We start from the raw sequence: 17022 nt of genomic DNA on the forward strand, positions 1-17022 counted from the left end.
GGATTAAGTGGCTCACTGCATGACAACATACTGCACTTAAACGTGACGATTTCACTCATTTCAAATATGTGTTTAGCTGGATTTAGGACTCAAGCTCTCTGTCCACCAACCAGAGCAGCCTGTGGGTTCATCGCGCCGACCACGTTTTTATTATTGGTCAAGAATGAGTTAATCTATATTATCCGCTAAAAAAGCCTTTTCTTCTATTTCGTCACATTCAACAAGAAGTGGCGCTTAAGAAAACATGTGAGCTTAAGCCGGTTTCTCACACACAGAAAAACAAAAATCCTCTTTGGACTAAACTTGTCAGGTTTGTGTGCGACTGTTTCACAGACCAACTGAGGCACAGACAGAGCTTTATGTGCCAGACAACACACGTATTCTCGACATTTAACATTTGGCAGCAACAATTCATAAGGAAGTATGTATGCATGTGTGTGTGTGTGTGTGTGTGTGTGTGTTCATGTGTGTGTCTATTTGTCCCCACACTGCATAAACCTCAGTGTGATATGAAGCTGTGACACAGTTTTTCCATCTGGTTGAGTTTCATGTGAGTGTTTTTTGGGATTTTTTTTTTTAAAGGCAACAACAGCAACATTACACTTTAATACATACTCACACAAACACATATACACACACACACACGCACACACACATACCATACTGTGAACATTGTTTGTGTGCATGTATGTGTGTAATAAACTCAAATATACAAAGACCCTGGACAGTTTGTCTCATAGAACCCAGACCGGAAACAGGGCCTTAAGGCTATGTGTGTGTGTGTGTGTGTGTGTGTGTGTGTGTGTGTGTGTGTGTGTGTGTGTGTGTTTAGGGGGTAAGAGACAGAGCAGCAAAATAAGGAGCAACTGAAGACACAAGACAAGAGGAATGAAAGAATGAGTATTAGCGGTTATGGGTCAAAGGTCAGTGTTTAGCGGAAATCCCTCTCTCTTATTTAATATGACAGTCCCAATCCTTGAGGCCCCTGTTACTCTCTCTCTCTCTCTCTCTCTCTCTCTCTCTCTCTCTCTCTCTCTCTCTCTCTCTCCCTGCAGTGACACAGCAAAGATCTTCACTCTGCCAAGACTGAAAACTGCAAACATAGAAAGGGGAGGAGTGTTTTCTTCTCCTGCTTGGATCACAACCTCCACCTCTCAAAAACTCTCATGAAAAATACTGGATCCTCCAGGGAAATGAAGCCATGTTGAAAGTTATGAAAGCTGACGTTCACCAAAGATATTTTCCTACTCCTGCACCTCAGGAGGAGCACTAAATCTCCCTGATTTGAAGGCCTTGATGCAGAGGACACGTTACATAACATGTATGGGGACAGTAGCGAATGTCGTCTCTCAGTGGGCTTTTGTTCTATAGTACAAATTCCAAATTTAGAACGTTTATTAATCTGAAGCCAAAAGCAGTACACAGGCTCCCAATGTTGGCAGTGTACCATCCTTTGATTCTTTAGCCAAAACTGTTTTGTGTGTGTGTGTGTGTGTGTGTGTGTGTGTGTGTGTGTGTGTGTATTAGGCATGGCAGGGTACCAATAACACTATCAAGGCAGCATTAATCAATTAAGTCAACATTTTATCAACTCTGTTTATATCTTCAGTTTCCTGAGGTGATAAGGAACTCCGGTGGCAGCCATGTTTGTTATTTCATTGAGTGAAACAGCACCGGTCCAGTCCATCGGCTGCAATCGGTTATGATTGATACCACTTTGATTGTCATTTCTGATTCCTACATGGATAAGACAACAAATTGGCACATTTATGATAAAATTTATTTTTATTGTAATTATTATTATAAGATTCATACGTTATATCATCTCACAACATGTTTTGTAGCACTTATATGGCCGTTAAGAAAAATTGAATAATAATAATAAACTGCAGCAGAAGCATATATATTTGCATCACCACGGCGACCGGGTGAAGAGACCGTGGCTGGAGTGGCTGTTGTGTTTATGGATCTTTTATGTTACGTAGGTTTAGATTTATTCACGATTTTAAAAAAAACCCACAACAACAATAAATTCCATTTTTGAACACCCAAAAATGTTGTGTTTCATGAGGAACAATTAATTGGAAAAAAATTGAAGATTGCTCTGTAAAGAGCCCACAGCGGTTTGATCAATCCGTCTGCTGAAGAGCCAGACATTTTTCTTTACATCTTTACATTCATGAGTCGGGAACCAGCCAATGTTTTGCGATGTACGACTAGATAATAGGTGTGTGTTCTCTATGGCCATCAAGTTGTTTAGGGCGTGATGATAGTACCACAGTACGTGCATTAGTCTGTTCATACATACAAAATCCAAACATGATCAGGTTTCCCCAGCGTCTGGTGTGAAGGCCCGCTCGCTGCTGCTCGCAGCTTCCATTAGATCCATTAGAAGTGTTGAATATTTCAGGAGATGAAAGTCTCCTGTGCTCTCAAATGATTTAAAATCATTACTTGTATACTGGAGAGGTGTGACTCAGCTATTACCAGCACCCAAAGGAGCAGCGGAGTGACAGCAGTGGGACTGATGCGCCAGGAGGGAGCTGGACTACAACAGCAGATCTCTTCTGCTTGTCATCTCCACTTTATGACCATTAAGGATCTGGAAGGAACCGTCACCGGGGCAGTAGATGCCTGAGGTGAGTAGTCAGGACAAGAGAGAGGCGGAAGTGTCACTGGCGTCTCAGTACACATTCCCAACACTTTCATCAGACCCTTGGAACCGGCTAAGAGAGATCCTGCCATGAGGTGTGTGTGTCTGTGTGTGTGTGTGTGTGTGTGTGTGTGTGTGTTGGTGTGTGCGTGGGTGTGTCTTGTAAAAGGGAAAGATTGAGCAAGAAAGATGACACAGAAAGAAGGGGATTTTAGTTTTCTGTGTTCAGGCACCTAAGTCGGCATGTGCAGTAAGTGATCCAGTGACTAAGTTGTCGAAGCATTTTAGTGTGTGTGTGTGATGTAAATGAGAGGGGAATGGCGGAGAGTGTGTGTACAATGTGTTGAATCCCGGGTGTTAAAGACACAGAACAAAATGCTCACTGTGGCTGAGTGTGTGTCGACACACTCTCTCCATGCTTGTTAGCAATGTGTGATAAAGTCTGGCTGTGTGGGGAGGGAGAATAAAGTGTGTTTTGTGTGTGTGAGAGTGTCTGACAGGCTATGGAAGGACCACCCTGGAATCCACGCAAGTGAGGTCATTACACCAGCACCAGCGCCGCGGCTGCATCTATATATTTGTAACACATGTCTAATCTAGCACACTAATTATCCTCTCTCTCTTTCTCTGTTTCATTCATACACTCCTCTACTCTGAGGAAACGAAGCCAAATTCGGTTTTAACTTGCAGGATGAGATGTTGCCGATACTCTGTGAGAGACTGCAAACTTCATTATAACCCACAATGCAACTCTGCACACAGATAATCTGGAAGATGGAACTGCAGGTCTGGTAAAGTCATGAAGGACTAAAGAAAGGAGAGAGATCAGGTGATGCGGGTGAGGAAATTCAAGGCATTTGGGAATGTTGCAGTAACCGATTGGATTAGGAGGCACATTCAGCTTCATACATGAAATATTCTCACGTTTTATTTTTTTTTAGGATTTATTTTTTCCACACAGAACTATTTACTCCATTACTGTCGCTAGAAGCACACGGAAACTCAACACAGCGGCATGGAAACCCAGCCGCCAACACCTTAGCTGGCTACACTTCCTTTACTCTTTAAGATTCTTGACCCTGTGAGTAATTGCATTTGCCACACAGCAGTGGTATACATACAGTATGTGTGAGACTATGCAAGCTAGCCCATTTTTTTCCACTGCAGCCAGGTTTACCGCTTCTCTGTGCACTGAAATCTTTTATCTGCGTATAGAAATGCTGATTGGCAACGGGGCTTCTATGTCACCACGTGGAGCTAATAAATGCTGAACAACAGTTACCTTTATTGAAATCGCAATGCTGAAAAGAGCTCCGATCAGAGGAGTTGGTGTGGAATTAAGCGTGTGGAAATAAAGAGATTGAAATGGGATGAAAAAAGCGGGTAGGTCACATCTGTTTTGACAATGTGCAGCCATATTTCTAGGGAGATGTCTAGCACACAAGGCTGTAGGGCTACAGCACGAGACTGGCCTGCAGGAGGAAGGCTGGGGTGGAGGATGGCTCCCACCAACACACATATTTGCATCAGGAGACGGGTGTTGGTTCCTGACCTGGGAATGTTAGCTTCCTCATTTACCACGAGGAAACAACAGCGACGGAGACACAGTTTACACTGCCGTATACGGCAGAAACAAACGTCAAGCTGAAGCAAGACCTCACCTAAAAGTGTGTTTTGTCTTTTGTATTCTCACAAATAGGCTGAGCTAGACAAGATGTTTCTTCTCCCTCCAGCATTACAACACCAGAATGCAGAGAGAAAGCCCGTCTATCCAGCTTGAAGCTGATGGCGGCTGATGGCTAAAAACAATAAAACTCTAGCATCGTGGGGTATAATCCACTCTTTCTCAATTCAGCCGTACACTCAGTAACTTCATTCAAAAACACTTTGATTGACTGTTGCTAGCCATCAGTCGCTATTAGCTTTAGGCAAAATATGCATGACTGGCTCTTGCTGCATTCTTTGGTCACAAAGAAGTAATGCATCAGGGGAAAAAATATCTTCACAAGCTCATTTGTATGTACTTGAAAGGCAAAAGTGTTCTTTTTGAATGAAGCATCGCTCTGACAGATATTTTTAAGCCGCGTCTTGTTACTCAGTGCTGATTCGGTTTAGGCACAAAACTCAAAAGGTTAAGGAAAAGAAAGGTCAGGATTGCAGGGCTGACAGAAGCAAAAGGGAGCTTGGATGTTGCTCTCACAACCAGGGCCATGAATGTGTCGCTGTCTGATGACAATGAGTGAGCTCATCCTTCATTAGCCTCCAGTTCTCCTGCGTTACTGGTCAGCATCCCCTAACTTTATTCCACATGCTTTCATCCTTTGTCCCCCCCCCCCTCTTTCTTTCTGTCACTATCTTCATCTCTCATCTTCCTTTCCTTCAGCTCTCTTCTTTTCCTCTTCTCCTCTCCACTCCTCTCCGTTCACCCACCCCTCCTTTCTCCCTTGCCAGCTCCCAAAACAATGTGCCCATTGTTCACGTTCCCCCACCCAAGAAAAAGAGACGGGACTTCTACAACCCAGAATACACAACAACACACTCTCTCTCTCACACATGCACACCCACACACAGGCTTTACTTTTCTCACTGTAACCTCATGCACGGGTACACATAAGCACACACACACACTCTCACACATACAGTGCAGCAGTTGCTGCGTACTGGCAGAGTTGCAGTACAAGGGTATGGATTGAGAGTAGCTGTTGACTCGTGTGTGAGACAGCCGGTGTGATGGGATGACACCCCTCCAAACACTCACTGTAAACCCTTCACGCATCTCGACACATGCCACTTGCACATCTGAGGAGCGGCGCGGTACACAATGAGAACGCTGGGGTTTTATCTTCAGTCTTGGTGTGTAAATGTGGTCTGAATGATAAAAAGTGGCAGGATTTTCATCAGACCACTAGCAGAAGCACCACTGAGCATTTCTGTGTGCAGCCTGTCAAAAATCATGATTTATTCTGAGTGAAGGAGTTAACTTGTTGCTGCTAAATTACTCACAACTCTGCAGAGTCCGTGGCTTTCACAGTGGCTTCTGGTTTGTCCAGGAACACTGACAGTCATATTTTATTTCTAAATAATAGGCAGGATCGTAAATAACACATAAAAGGTCTAAACATTTTTACTTTCCAGGGATCACATCTTGGGAAAGCCTAATAACAACTGGAGTTTTCAGTGGAGCAGCAAATAACACACCCTTTCATTTAGTAAATGACCATCCACTGACTTTACTAACTTAAGGGCCTTTTCTGCCGACGGCTGGTTTGTAAAGCAGGTTTTCAGGCTAAATGGCAGAAGCACATTTTCACAATTACACAGACATAACATTAATCCTTCAAACACAAATATGAGCATTAAAAGTTAGTGTGAGTGCAGCTCTTGATACCTCAACCTAGCAGCATTTGTGCATTTTTCTTGTATCTTACTTGTGTTTTATTTGCACTTGATTCCAGTTCGAGCAGGACACGCTTTCTTTCTCACACCGTCAGAACAACCGCGACACATGTTGACAAAGTCAGATGTGATACAATACATGCATAAAAAAACCTGCACAATTCACTATATTACTTTTGTGTTACTCTGTAAGGTAACCTTAGATGCATTGTCACGTAAGGTATCAATTAAGATTATAATGTTAACTGTGTAAGCGCGTTAGACACACACACACACACACACACACAAACACAATATCTCTCTCAAAATATCAAAAGCATCTGCATTCGTCACATTGCTAATTTCAAACAGCAAATCAAGGCAGAAACTGCACTGCGGATAAATGCAACGTGATTACAGTAATGCATACTTCATAATCAGTTCCACCCAACTAACAGATGAATATACTCACACACCAACACGAAGAACACAGCGCACTGAAGTAGCGATACAAGGTTATTTTGCAGTGTGTGACAAAAGTCTGAATGCTGTCTGCTGGAGGGAAGTCTGCTCGGACCAGAATTTTACAGTTATTGACAGTTTCTTTGACTGATGCTGGCCTTGATCTAATGTTTCCATTGGAAATGGTTTCACTATGAAAACTCAACTTCTCCAACTTCTCAACTTCTTAAACACTGACCCGGTCAGAATAAACACTCTCTACCAGATGTGTCAGGTTTCTCTGCAGTTCATTGTTGGGTGTGTTCTCTCATCCGTTAATGAAATCACACTATTGGAGACAGATTACATCACCGTAGCTCACATGCAATACGGGATTGCATCAGTGCGGTCTGCAGAGAGTTTAGGGTTTGACTATCCAAGTGTTGCATGTAGCTTTACTTGAGTCTGTCCTCCTAAGAAAAAAAGAGTACTTGAGTCATCGCTAGCAGTGACGTATTGACACTGAAGTGACAGATGCCATCTAGCAGCTGCAGTAATTATGACCTTTCACTTCTCGAGTCAAAACCATGATTGTCCCTTAACCTTTAAAAAAAGTAACTTTTTTTTTTTAACAGACAACAAAATCTCTCCCTAAATGTCCCATTTCTCAGTGTTTTTCAACCTCAAATGACCGTGGCTTGTGATGGGGTCACAAAGGATTGTGGGTCATATTGAGGGTCAGAACAAATGATTCATAAGTGACTATTTCAAGTCTAAAACTTGTTGCCATATTCCGAATTGAGAGTGAATCTGAAGCTCTGTGTGTACTTTTGCACTCAACAAACAAAAGGTTTATCGTCAGACATCCTAAACTGACAAATTAAAAAAAATTGACTGCGAAAAGTAGTCTAGTACCACCTCATGTCATTATTATAGTATCAATACACAGGTTAACCCAGTAAATGTAGGCTTTTCCACTGCTATGAAACAAATCTGCCCTTCTGCTTGTGTGAGTGACAGACGTAGCAGTAGAATTGGACTGAACGTTAGCAGCTAGCCACCGTCCAGACGGGTAAAATAGGACCAGTGCATGAGTTGCCTCTCCTGTCAGGGTCAGAGCCTCCACGTGACCCTGCACTGAGTAAATACTTATTTTAGGGATGCTTTCACTCATGAGAGTTCCATCTCAGCGTGGTGGCTAGTCGCTCGTTAGCTTGCAAGGTTAGCCATGCTATGCATAGCCTGTATAAACTATGCAGCCAATATTTCTGGTTTTAAAGCACTGTGCTCAAGAGGTGACAAGTGTGTAAGCAATGTCTGTCGCGCGACCAACTCCACGCGCTTCCGTGACAACTGAGGCTGGCTCATTTGACTTGAGAATGAATGGCAACTGCAACTTTTCCCTCTGAAAACAAAAGCCAGATTAGAGGGTGATAGTGGGTTTTCTCTCAAGTGTGAAAGAGGTATAATAGACTCAAGTAGTTAACTTTCTATTCCAGTAGACCACAGTTATAAAAAGTAAGATTGGAGGTTTTGTGTGTGTATTCAGTTACAGATTATCCTGTTTTTGTCTGTTAGTTTTTTCCAAATAACCCCTCATTTCCAATTTTCAGTAGCAGTAGTAGCAGCTTTTAAAATGCACGTATGGGACAAACAAACAAGATTTATGACCTCGACGTACGAAGTGCTTCTTGACCACTGACCAGGTATTTTAATGAGCTGACCTCAGTCCAAATGAGCATGTAGTTCTTTTGTTGGAAAGCAGACTGAGGGCAAAAAACTGGTAAGAGAAAGAAACATTTTGCATCACCCATCCATATTCTATGCCATTTATCTGTTAAGGGTCGGGGGGGGGGGTGGATCCTATCCCAGCTGACATTGGGTGAGAGGCGGGGTTCACCCTGGACGGGTCACCAGTCCGTCTCAAGGCAATCAGGAGCAATTAGGGGTTCAGGATCTTGCTCAAGGACACTTGGACATGGTCACCGGGAGAAGTGAGGATCGAACCAGCGACCCTTTGGTTGCTAGACGGCCACTCTACCCCTGAGCCATGCCCCCCCCCCCCCCCCATCTTTCATCTTTTAAAATTGATTTTGTCTTCATCCATATTGGATCTATAAACTCACTCATTGATAATTTGAAGACCTTCAGCTGACTCTGACCCTGCTTGATTCACGCTTGGACGTGGGGTGCAGAGTTCAGTTCATCTTTTTAGAGGGTTTTTTTTTTTAATTAAAAATTTTGTATTATAATTGCGTGTACTGGAGGGCCGACTGAGGTTTTGCGCCATTGCGCAAATTAAAAAAAAAAAAAGCCTTATTGTCAGGCTTTCAATTTTGGATGAGGTAACTGATTTTTGGGTTTTTTTTCAAACATGACATTTGACGGATGAAATTCAGCATCTTCACCAACAAACACACACATTTGAACATGTTCGACATGTAGGAATCAAGCAGTGTGTTCAAAGTCTCTGTTCAGCTTCCCTCTCGTATGCCGTCACCTCCGCACTGACGGGTTCCATTGGTCAGTTTCAAGTGTAACTGAGAATCATAGCTGCATGCATTTGCATTTCTTTTCACATTTGTGTTCCTCTTTCTGTCTTTCTTATGACTGACTTCTTCAAAATGAGCTCATCCACATCCTCATCATTCACACAAGCACACAACCCAAATTAACGAGAACAGAGTACACCCTCCTGGTAAAGGGTGTGCGTTCTCATCAGCCGATGCTCTGTGGCAGCACGCTCATCTGAATCGTCATCACTGATGCTTGCGCTCTCGAGATTTTTAGGAACAGTTTCACTCTTGAGTGTGTGTGGCATCAGTGGCCAATGAGCCACATGTTTGACTGACAGATAATTGACACCAACTAACAAGTGTCCCTTGGTCTCATTTATTGGAGGAAGTGTATTTATTTATCTTTTTTTTCATGAGCTCACAATTTGGCAATTCCTGCAGGGATTTTTAAAAGAGCTAATTCATCTTGGAGTATGTAGCCAGCACTGAAGACAGTTTCCTGACCTCTGGTTTGTTTATTAAAGCTCAACCCAACTGTGCTTGAGGCAGATTTGTCCTCAGCACTACAGTGATGAAGCATCGTGACAACTGACTGACACCAGACAACATTCTGATCCAGGTCAAATTCTTGTCCGTGTCAAAGTCACACACGCGTGGAAGCTTGCGTGCAGGAGCACCTCGGCACAGGATACGGTGCGCTGCAGGTATGCTGAGACATGACCAGTGTATGGGCGCATACGAGTGGAAGTGGGTATGAGCGCCTCTGCTCCTTTTATTTTTCTGTGCTGTCTAGTTCAGTCGTGGGTATACAGACCCCCCCCCCCCAACCCCCCTTCCATACCCAGCTAGACAGCTCTCAGAGTGCACATACCACTGCCACAGTCATACTTGTTTTAATTTCAGCGCACCAAACTGTAGTAGCTACTACTTCTAGCTGTTCTAGCTTAAAGTTGTACTTCACCAGAGTGTGTTGTGCCTTTCAAGTACTCAAATATGTGTCTTGACCTTACTCTCGCTCATTAGGTTTTTCTTTATCAAGTCTTCGTGATGCCAGAATGCAAAAAGAGCCAGAAACATAAGTAGCTTGAAGCTAATAGCAACCTGCAAACTATCAACAGTAGTGAACAAACTCGCAATGATATGGTCTTCTTCATCCCGCCACACACTCAATAGATCCACCACCATTTTTGTTCGAGCAAGAAACAAACTACAGCACCAGCTGGCACATGCAGATCAACCAACTCCTGCTTATTCACAACAACACCAAACCAGAAGGTGTATAGTTGGATTACTGAGCTGGCAAGATACGGATTATAATTATTATGCTTTCAGAGTTTGTAAAAGCACATTTTTTGGGGGCAGTTTTGTTGCTGTCAGCTGTGAGACACCATTTGCTTCAGGCTAATTATGAAAGGCAAAATACACTTTTTTGGTGATGTATCAAATTGAAACCTATGTATTTTGTAAGTTCCTTCATGCCTGGATGCTACTCACTACTCAGCTCACTGTTGTAGCATTAATGCGGAGGGAATTTATTTTTTGATGGAAATGTATAAAACCAAAAGGCTGTGACAGGAGGTGTTCTGAGCCAAAGCCACTAGAATAACTGGAACGCATGATAAACGGTTACAAAAAATAGAAACCACTTAAAATGCTGATGTCAAAATTGTCTGTTGCTTTCTTAAATGACATTCGTTATCAGAGTATTTCTCCTACACGCACGCCATGGCAGCAGTGTCATCAAACTGACAGCCTCCTCCTGCTTCCTGTGAATAACTGTTTATTTAAACCTCTAATGAGATAAGAGCCGGGGCCGAGGGGACTTTCGAGATGCATTAATGTCTCCCTGTGCACGAGCTACTGTTTGATGACACACAACATAAAATTATGTCTGCTAAGAGATTCCTTATGAAGTCAATGAACCGCAGGGCAGAGGAGACAATTTTTATCAGGAATCATACCATCTTAAAGTCTCCTAGGCGCTGTGCAGGAGCTTCTGTTACCTTACAGTCAAATGGAAGGCTACATTACACAGGAACAGGTGGACTCCAGTGGCTAAAGCCCAGCAGTTCAGGAGACGACTGGTCCTGGAACTGATTAGGTTCCTTTGGCCTTAAGTTGTCTGCGTTTTGACTGCAGTCTAAAGAACCATGAAGATTAGGCTCATTCGTCCGCTGAACTGTGACAAAGCTGCACTTTTGTCTAATTCCCACTGTATGTCAGTGCCTGTGCCTGGTCATCGCTCCATCAAGCTGTCCAGTTGTTGGGTTTCACTGTTGATCAGGAAGCGTTTGTTAAAAATGGCTGCTGAAATAGCGAGTACTGAACCAATCAGAAGTGTTAACCCAAAAACAACCTGCTGGGGTTTCAGAAGGTACTGCGTCCTGAGGTGGGACCTTTTTTTTTGGGGGGGGGGTGTAAAATGAAGTTAGAACCTGCAGTAAAAGACAGGTCATGTCTGTTAAATGAGAGGTGATAACATGGGAAGGCGCATGTCAGGTGTGTGTGTGGGGGGGTGGGGGTGGGGGGAGGCCTCCAAACTGTTGCAGGTGGAGCTCAGTAAATGAAGGAGAGAGATTAATTCATCAGTTCTTAAACTAGTTAACCAAAAACGTAGAATGGCTCAAATGCAGTTTTGTGTAGTTTTACTGTTTTTCACAGTCATAATTAATAAATGAAATTTATTTTGTATTCGACTCTAATCTTATATTTTAGTTTGAATTAAAATTAATTAATTAATTTAGTTTGAATTTAATTAAGTCTTGCTTGTGTTGCTTGCTTTAAACTGTAGAAGTGTAGAAGTTGGGACTTGAGTAATAAAGCAACATCTGGATATCTTGGTTCAGCTATTGACTGACTGTCAAAAAACAATTATGATCCCGCGAACATCCAGGAACGTAACAAAACCAAGGAAATAAACTCAGAGGAGGACTGAGTCTCGGCCTGACATTGGCTGAGCAGCCTCACGTACCGACAGCAAAGCCTACAGTCGATTTACCACACAACTATAAATCAGACTCAAGTGTAACAGTGGCACGGAGACATCTATAAAACCCTTTTTAGTTGAACCGCCTTCCAAAACAAAGTATTATGAATAAAAAATTCCCGACATCCAGGAGGTCCGAACCAATGATGTAGCAGCAGGTTTTGATGTTTGTGCTGCACGCGTGTAAAACGTCACCAACTTCAGTTAGGCAGCTGAAGATTCCAACAGAATCTGGTGTGGAGAACATTTAGCACACACATGTAAAGCACTGCTTCTTTACCACAATGTTTCATTTGGTTTGTTCCAACAGGTAGAACCCAGCTAGGTCAAATCCATCCCCTGCTGGCCTTGAGGATAAGCTGACTGTCTGCCTCCATGGCTCACTAAACGCTCCTCTGTTACCTGGATGTGGAAGCAATCTGGACCTCGGGAGGAGGAATGGTTGGAATGCGGGTCCTTAGACGAGGGGGAGGAGAAATCGTGCTTTGAGTAATTGTAACACAGATGTTTCAAGGACCTTTTTTCTTTTGATGGATGTCAGAGCTCATGAGGAGAAAGATAAAACACTCATCATCGGGAGAGACAACAAGTCTTTGGAGAGGGAGAGACAGGAGGATCAGCTGCTGCCTTCCTATTGCCAACTTATCAAATGTATTTTCGATGAGTGAGTGTGTGTGTGTGCGTGTGTGTGTGTGTGTGTGTGTGTGTGTTTGCAATCAAGTCAAATCTATCAATCAGTTATTGGTAGTTGGCGCTGCTCCTCTGATTATTGCCCTCACATGCAGACAGCAGGCAGGTCGTATCCAAGGTGATCCACGATTATCACTGAAAACTCACCAGACTAAAGGAACGGGTTAAATAAGGAGTAAATCATACTTATTGGATCTGACCAGAGGTCAGATCTTGCAGTACGGTGTCAGCAGTCAAGATGCAACATCAGTGCGGTCATTGAACTGCTCTGACTTTGGTCTCTTCCTGTCATCTCCAGCTCTAATGTGTCACATCCATCTTACACCCCGATAGAGGATTCAAGTACGTGCAACTACAAAGTCATTCCATGACAGGAAACCACACTAAATGATAATTATGTTATCAGAAATGCAGTTCATTTGTCATACAGGTTGATTTACATCGACGAAAGTTTTCCTTTCTAGTCTTTGACATACGTTTATCTTTTTAATGGTAAATATTTGTAAGAATTTTTCACTGGTCACTATTCAGGATGTGTGGGTACAGCAGTGGGCTGTGGTTGTGTTTCAGTGGAATTTCTTTGTGTCAATAAAGTTTAAATCACTTGTTTTCACTGCCAGACTGGAGACGTTTGAGACCGTAGTTCAGCCGCCTCCTGCTGCAGCTGTTGGATTTCTCAGTCTTGTTTACCATCAATGTACACCAAAAACATCTGTGTCCCAAAACTGAACTCGTTCTCAGGTCTCAGCGCTCCAACCAGCAGAAGGTTGATTTCTTGGGAAATAAATAAACTTGTGTAGAAACCTCATCAGTTTAGGCTCAAAGGCAAAATGTTTTTGAGGAGTTGGACTCTGTAATTAAAACAGCTTGAAAAACACTGACACCCCCCACCCCCTGACCCTTAATCCATCCACTGAAGTGTAAATGCATTTCACACTCCACCACAGCATCAAAGACCCCCTGAGGTCTGTGGTGGTGGGTGGTGGGTAAACAGCGTCCTCGCGCTCTTATTAGAATACACAAATAAACACACTGACACACACACACACACACACTTTAGCCGTATTAATGAAGTAACATCAAAAGCATGAGGGCAGCACGTAGGAGACGTAGCCTCCTTAATGTCACATTAAAAAAGTCAAACTTTCATTGCCACCTGTGTGTAAATATATAGTCTTTTGTTAGGGTTATTTTATAAAAATGTTTAAAAAAACAACAACATGTTAAACACTGCAATAAAGACCAAATAATAATGACCAAAATAGAAATAGATCACTTTTGGTACTTCAAGTTACTTTTTCACAAATATTCATGTTTCTATTACGTCGCGTCGTTTGTTTGCAGAGACACCAGAATGGTGATGTTTTGCCATGCCGACGTCGCCTTTCGGTGTAAACGTGCAAACATCCGTCACATTTGTGTAGGTACAGAGTGTTGCACCTCTGCTTGATCCTGCAGAGGAACCTGGAGCGCTGAGTCAGCCTCGGCGTGGAAGGACACAGCCAGAATGACACAACACCCCTGAACATCTGCAAGTCACACATCTGTAGCAGAATAAATGAACGCTGTATCAACCCACGAGCTGCGTTGGCATTACGTTGGTTCTGCACTTCGCTAAGTTACAAAAGTTTCTTTTTCTATGGTGAAATATCAAAATTATACTACCACGGTAACGCCGTTTCACTAAAACTACGAGTCTACGCGACAGGAGGAGTACATGTGGAGTGCAAGTGTTAAAAAAAAATGGCATTTCCTGTTGCCACCAGGGGGCGCTAGCAAAAACCTACTCCAAAATGGACTGGATTCCTTCTTGGCTCATTGTACTCCCACACGTTTGGTGAATATTGGCTTCATAGTTTTTGTGTAATCCTACTGACAAAAAAAATAACAATTAACAGAAAGAAATTGTTAATGGCAACCTGACTTGCAATGGATGACTTTGGGGAGGCGGTTATAATGTCATCCAACAAGATCGTGTGTGTGTGTGTGTGTGTGTGTGTGTGTGTGTGTGTGTGTGTGTGTGTGTGTGTCCCCTCTGGGGTACGTGAAAGTGCTCAGTCACGTTATTTTCTGTCTATTCGACATAATAATGGTGCCATCCAAACCTTGAGCTGAGGTCCCACACAAACCACCATAGAGAAAAAGACAGAAGTAAAGCAAACATTCGAAAATGAAATTGAAACAACATTGAAGACAGAAAACGCACTTAAAACTGTTTAAATAAGTGATCCAACACAGATAAAATAAGTCAACATGACGCAGGTGCCGGTCTGGAGGGTATTTTTTTCTTTTTTTTTAACAAACATTTTAGGTTCCAACTCATCTGATCTGACAGTGAGGAGAAGTTTGTTCCCCAGGACTGCAGGAGCCCTTTTGTTTCAAGGCTGGACTTTGGAACTAACAACATTTGATGCATGTGTGGAATATTGTGAGACTGATACAAACAGCAAATATCTCCTCCTGCCACAGTTTAACGACTGCCAAGAGAAACTTTTGACCTGGTAGAACAGTTCCGAGGAGAAAAGAAGTATTCAGCTTTGAGCATCGACAGACTTCATTGATACCAGGGTTTGAACTTTAAATGCATGACAAACTTTACGCAGCTTTCACAATCATGAAGAAGCCCAATCAGAAGTTCAGTAAGGCTCTTCAGGTCGAGCCACATTTTGTTTTGGAATGATCTCTTTCCTGTCTGCCCTCAATTCCTGGGAGTACCACATCACACCCCCGATTCACAGACATCTTTCAACACTGGAGGTTACGCCAGTTGATCAATTATTTTTTTATTGTATTTTTCATTTCTTGTGTTTTTTGGAGGGTGGGGTGAAGGACGCACTGGCTCCTGCTTGTCTGTCAACTTTGGTATGATGCCCGCTGAGGACTATCAGTGTCATCATGCTGGAGCAGTCACACCTTAAACTGGACGGTGCAGGATGAGAGCTTGTTCCAAAGGAAGGGAGGTTACATGCGGAGGGAGGAGGGAAAACTACAAGGAGAAGAAAAATCCCTAAATGTCAAACACATTCTCACAGAGCAGCGTGGCAAATCAAGACAGATGTCCAAAATGTTACTCCCAGACCAAACCGTGTATTTTTTTTATCTTTTTTTTTTTTTACTCCCTTCAATTTATCGCTCCGATCCCAGAGCTTGATAAAGATCCCAGCTTTGGCGCAACAAGTCCTGCCGCGTCCTCCTTGTCACCCTGCAAGGCGCACAAGAGCGCCTATCCACCGACATAACGGTGCGCGGCAGATTCAGGCATCTGTTGATGCCATCAAAGCTTTTATCGGAACCAAATGCGTTCCAGCCGCGTCTACGTGGCAGGTATTTCTGATTATATAAAGATGCCCACGTCGAGCAAGCATAAACACACGCGCCACGGCCAGCCCGAGACTCCGGAGGGGGGGATTTAAAATCATCAATCAACCATTCAATAAAATAGTAACAGAAGAAATGAAATACTCACAGCGACTCTGTTCGTCCAGTGAGAGCAGTAGGTAGGTAGTTCAGCTTACTCCCCGACTGGTTCCTGGTTGTCCGACTCAAGTTTGGTTCTGGAAACCTGAAATTTCCTCCTACAATCTCAGCCTGCACAGCTTTCGTGTCAAAGTCGCAGCGGTGCAATAGAAGACTCCAAATCCAACAAACAGCCAGGTAACCCTTTCATTTTATGTCCGAGTAGAAATGCAATGCCTCCTCTTTTTCCCCTTTCTCCTCGCCTGTCTCACTTTTTATGCTCTAAGTTCTTTTGGTAGTTTTTCTCCAGATGAAACAGCCTGGATGCGCTCTGCTCCGTCTCCGTGCCTCTCAGCGCTGGCTCTGCGACTCTCTCTCTCTCTCTCTCTTTCTCTCTCTCTCTCTCCCTGCCACACACTCTGCAGGAGAGACCGTTTGTCTGTCCATGACGTCACTCACTCTCTCTCGCTCTCTCTCTCCCTCTCTCTCTCACACACACACACACACGGCGGAAATTTGAATAAACTGGAAGTTGCAGGACATCTTAGTTTGCCTGCAGAATGTGACTTTTCACTGCAAAATGGACAAAACACGATTCATTTTTCTGAAAATACTGGGGGTTTTTTTGTTTTGTTTTGACTTCTTTGCCCTGCAGCTTCACTGGCAACAAATAAATCTGTGTGGAACCTCGGGTTTATATTTGCAAAATACCCCAGCAATAGACATTCGCTGTATTCTCGCAGTTGTTTTTTCCCCTCAGCGCCTAATTGGAAACACATTTTTTTCAGTAACTTGTTAAGAGAGAGACAGGAAGGCAGAGAGGGGTGGAGTGACAGAGAGAGAAAGAGAGCGTGAGACTCACACCCAGGGACTCAAAGACATATTGTATTCCTTTCCAATTAAGC

The 17022-nt window shown here is 43.2% G+C and overlaps 1 protein-coding gene across 1 annotated transcript in view; it reads right to left on the reverse strand.

Moving 5' to 3' along the window:
• Positions 1–16495, reverse strand: part of lpar1 (lysophosphatidic acid receptor 1) — a 41134-nt gene extending 24639 nt beyond the window's left edge. Inside the window, exon 1 of the mRNA XM_086187576.1 lies at positions 16128–16495. The gene's annotated coding sequence lies outside the window, so the exon portion shown is untranslated. The remainder of the gene's footprint in view (positions 1–16127) is intronic.
• Between the last annotated feature and the right edge of the window lie 527 nt (positions 16496–17022).

Source organism: Aulostomus chinensis, chromosome 19 (assembly GCF_037954235.1).
Source record: "Aulostomus chinensis isolate RoL2024-O1b breed Wild chromosome 19, RoL_Achi_v1.0, whole genome shotgun sequence".
In the NCBI taxonomy this organism is placed as follows: Eukaryota; Metazoa; Chordata; class Actinopteri; order Syngnathiformes; family Aulostomidae; genus Aulostomus; species Aulostomus chinensis.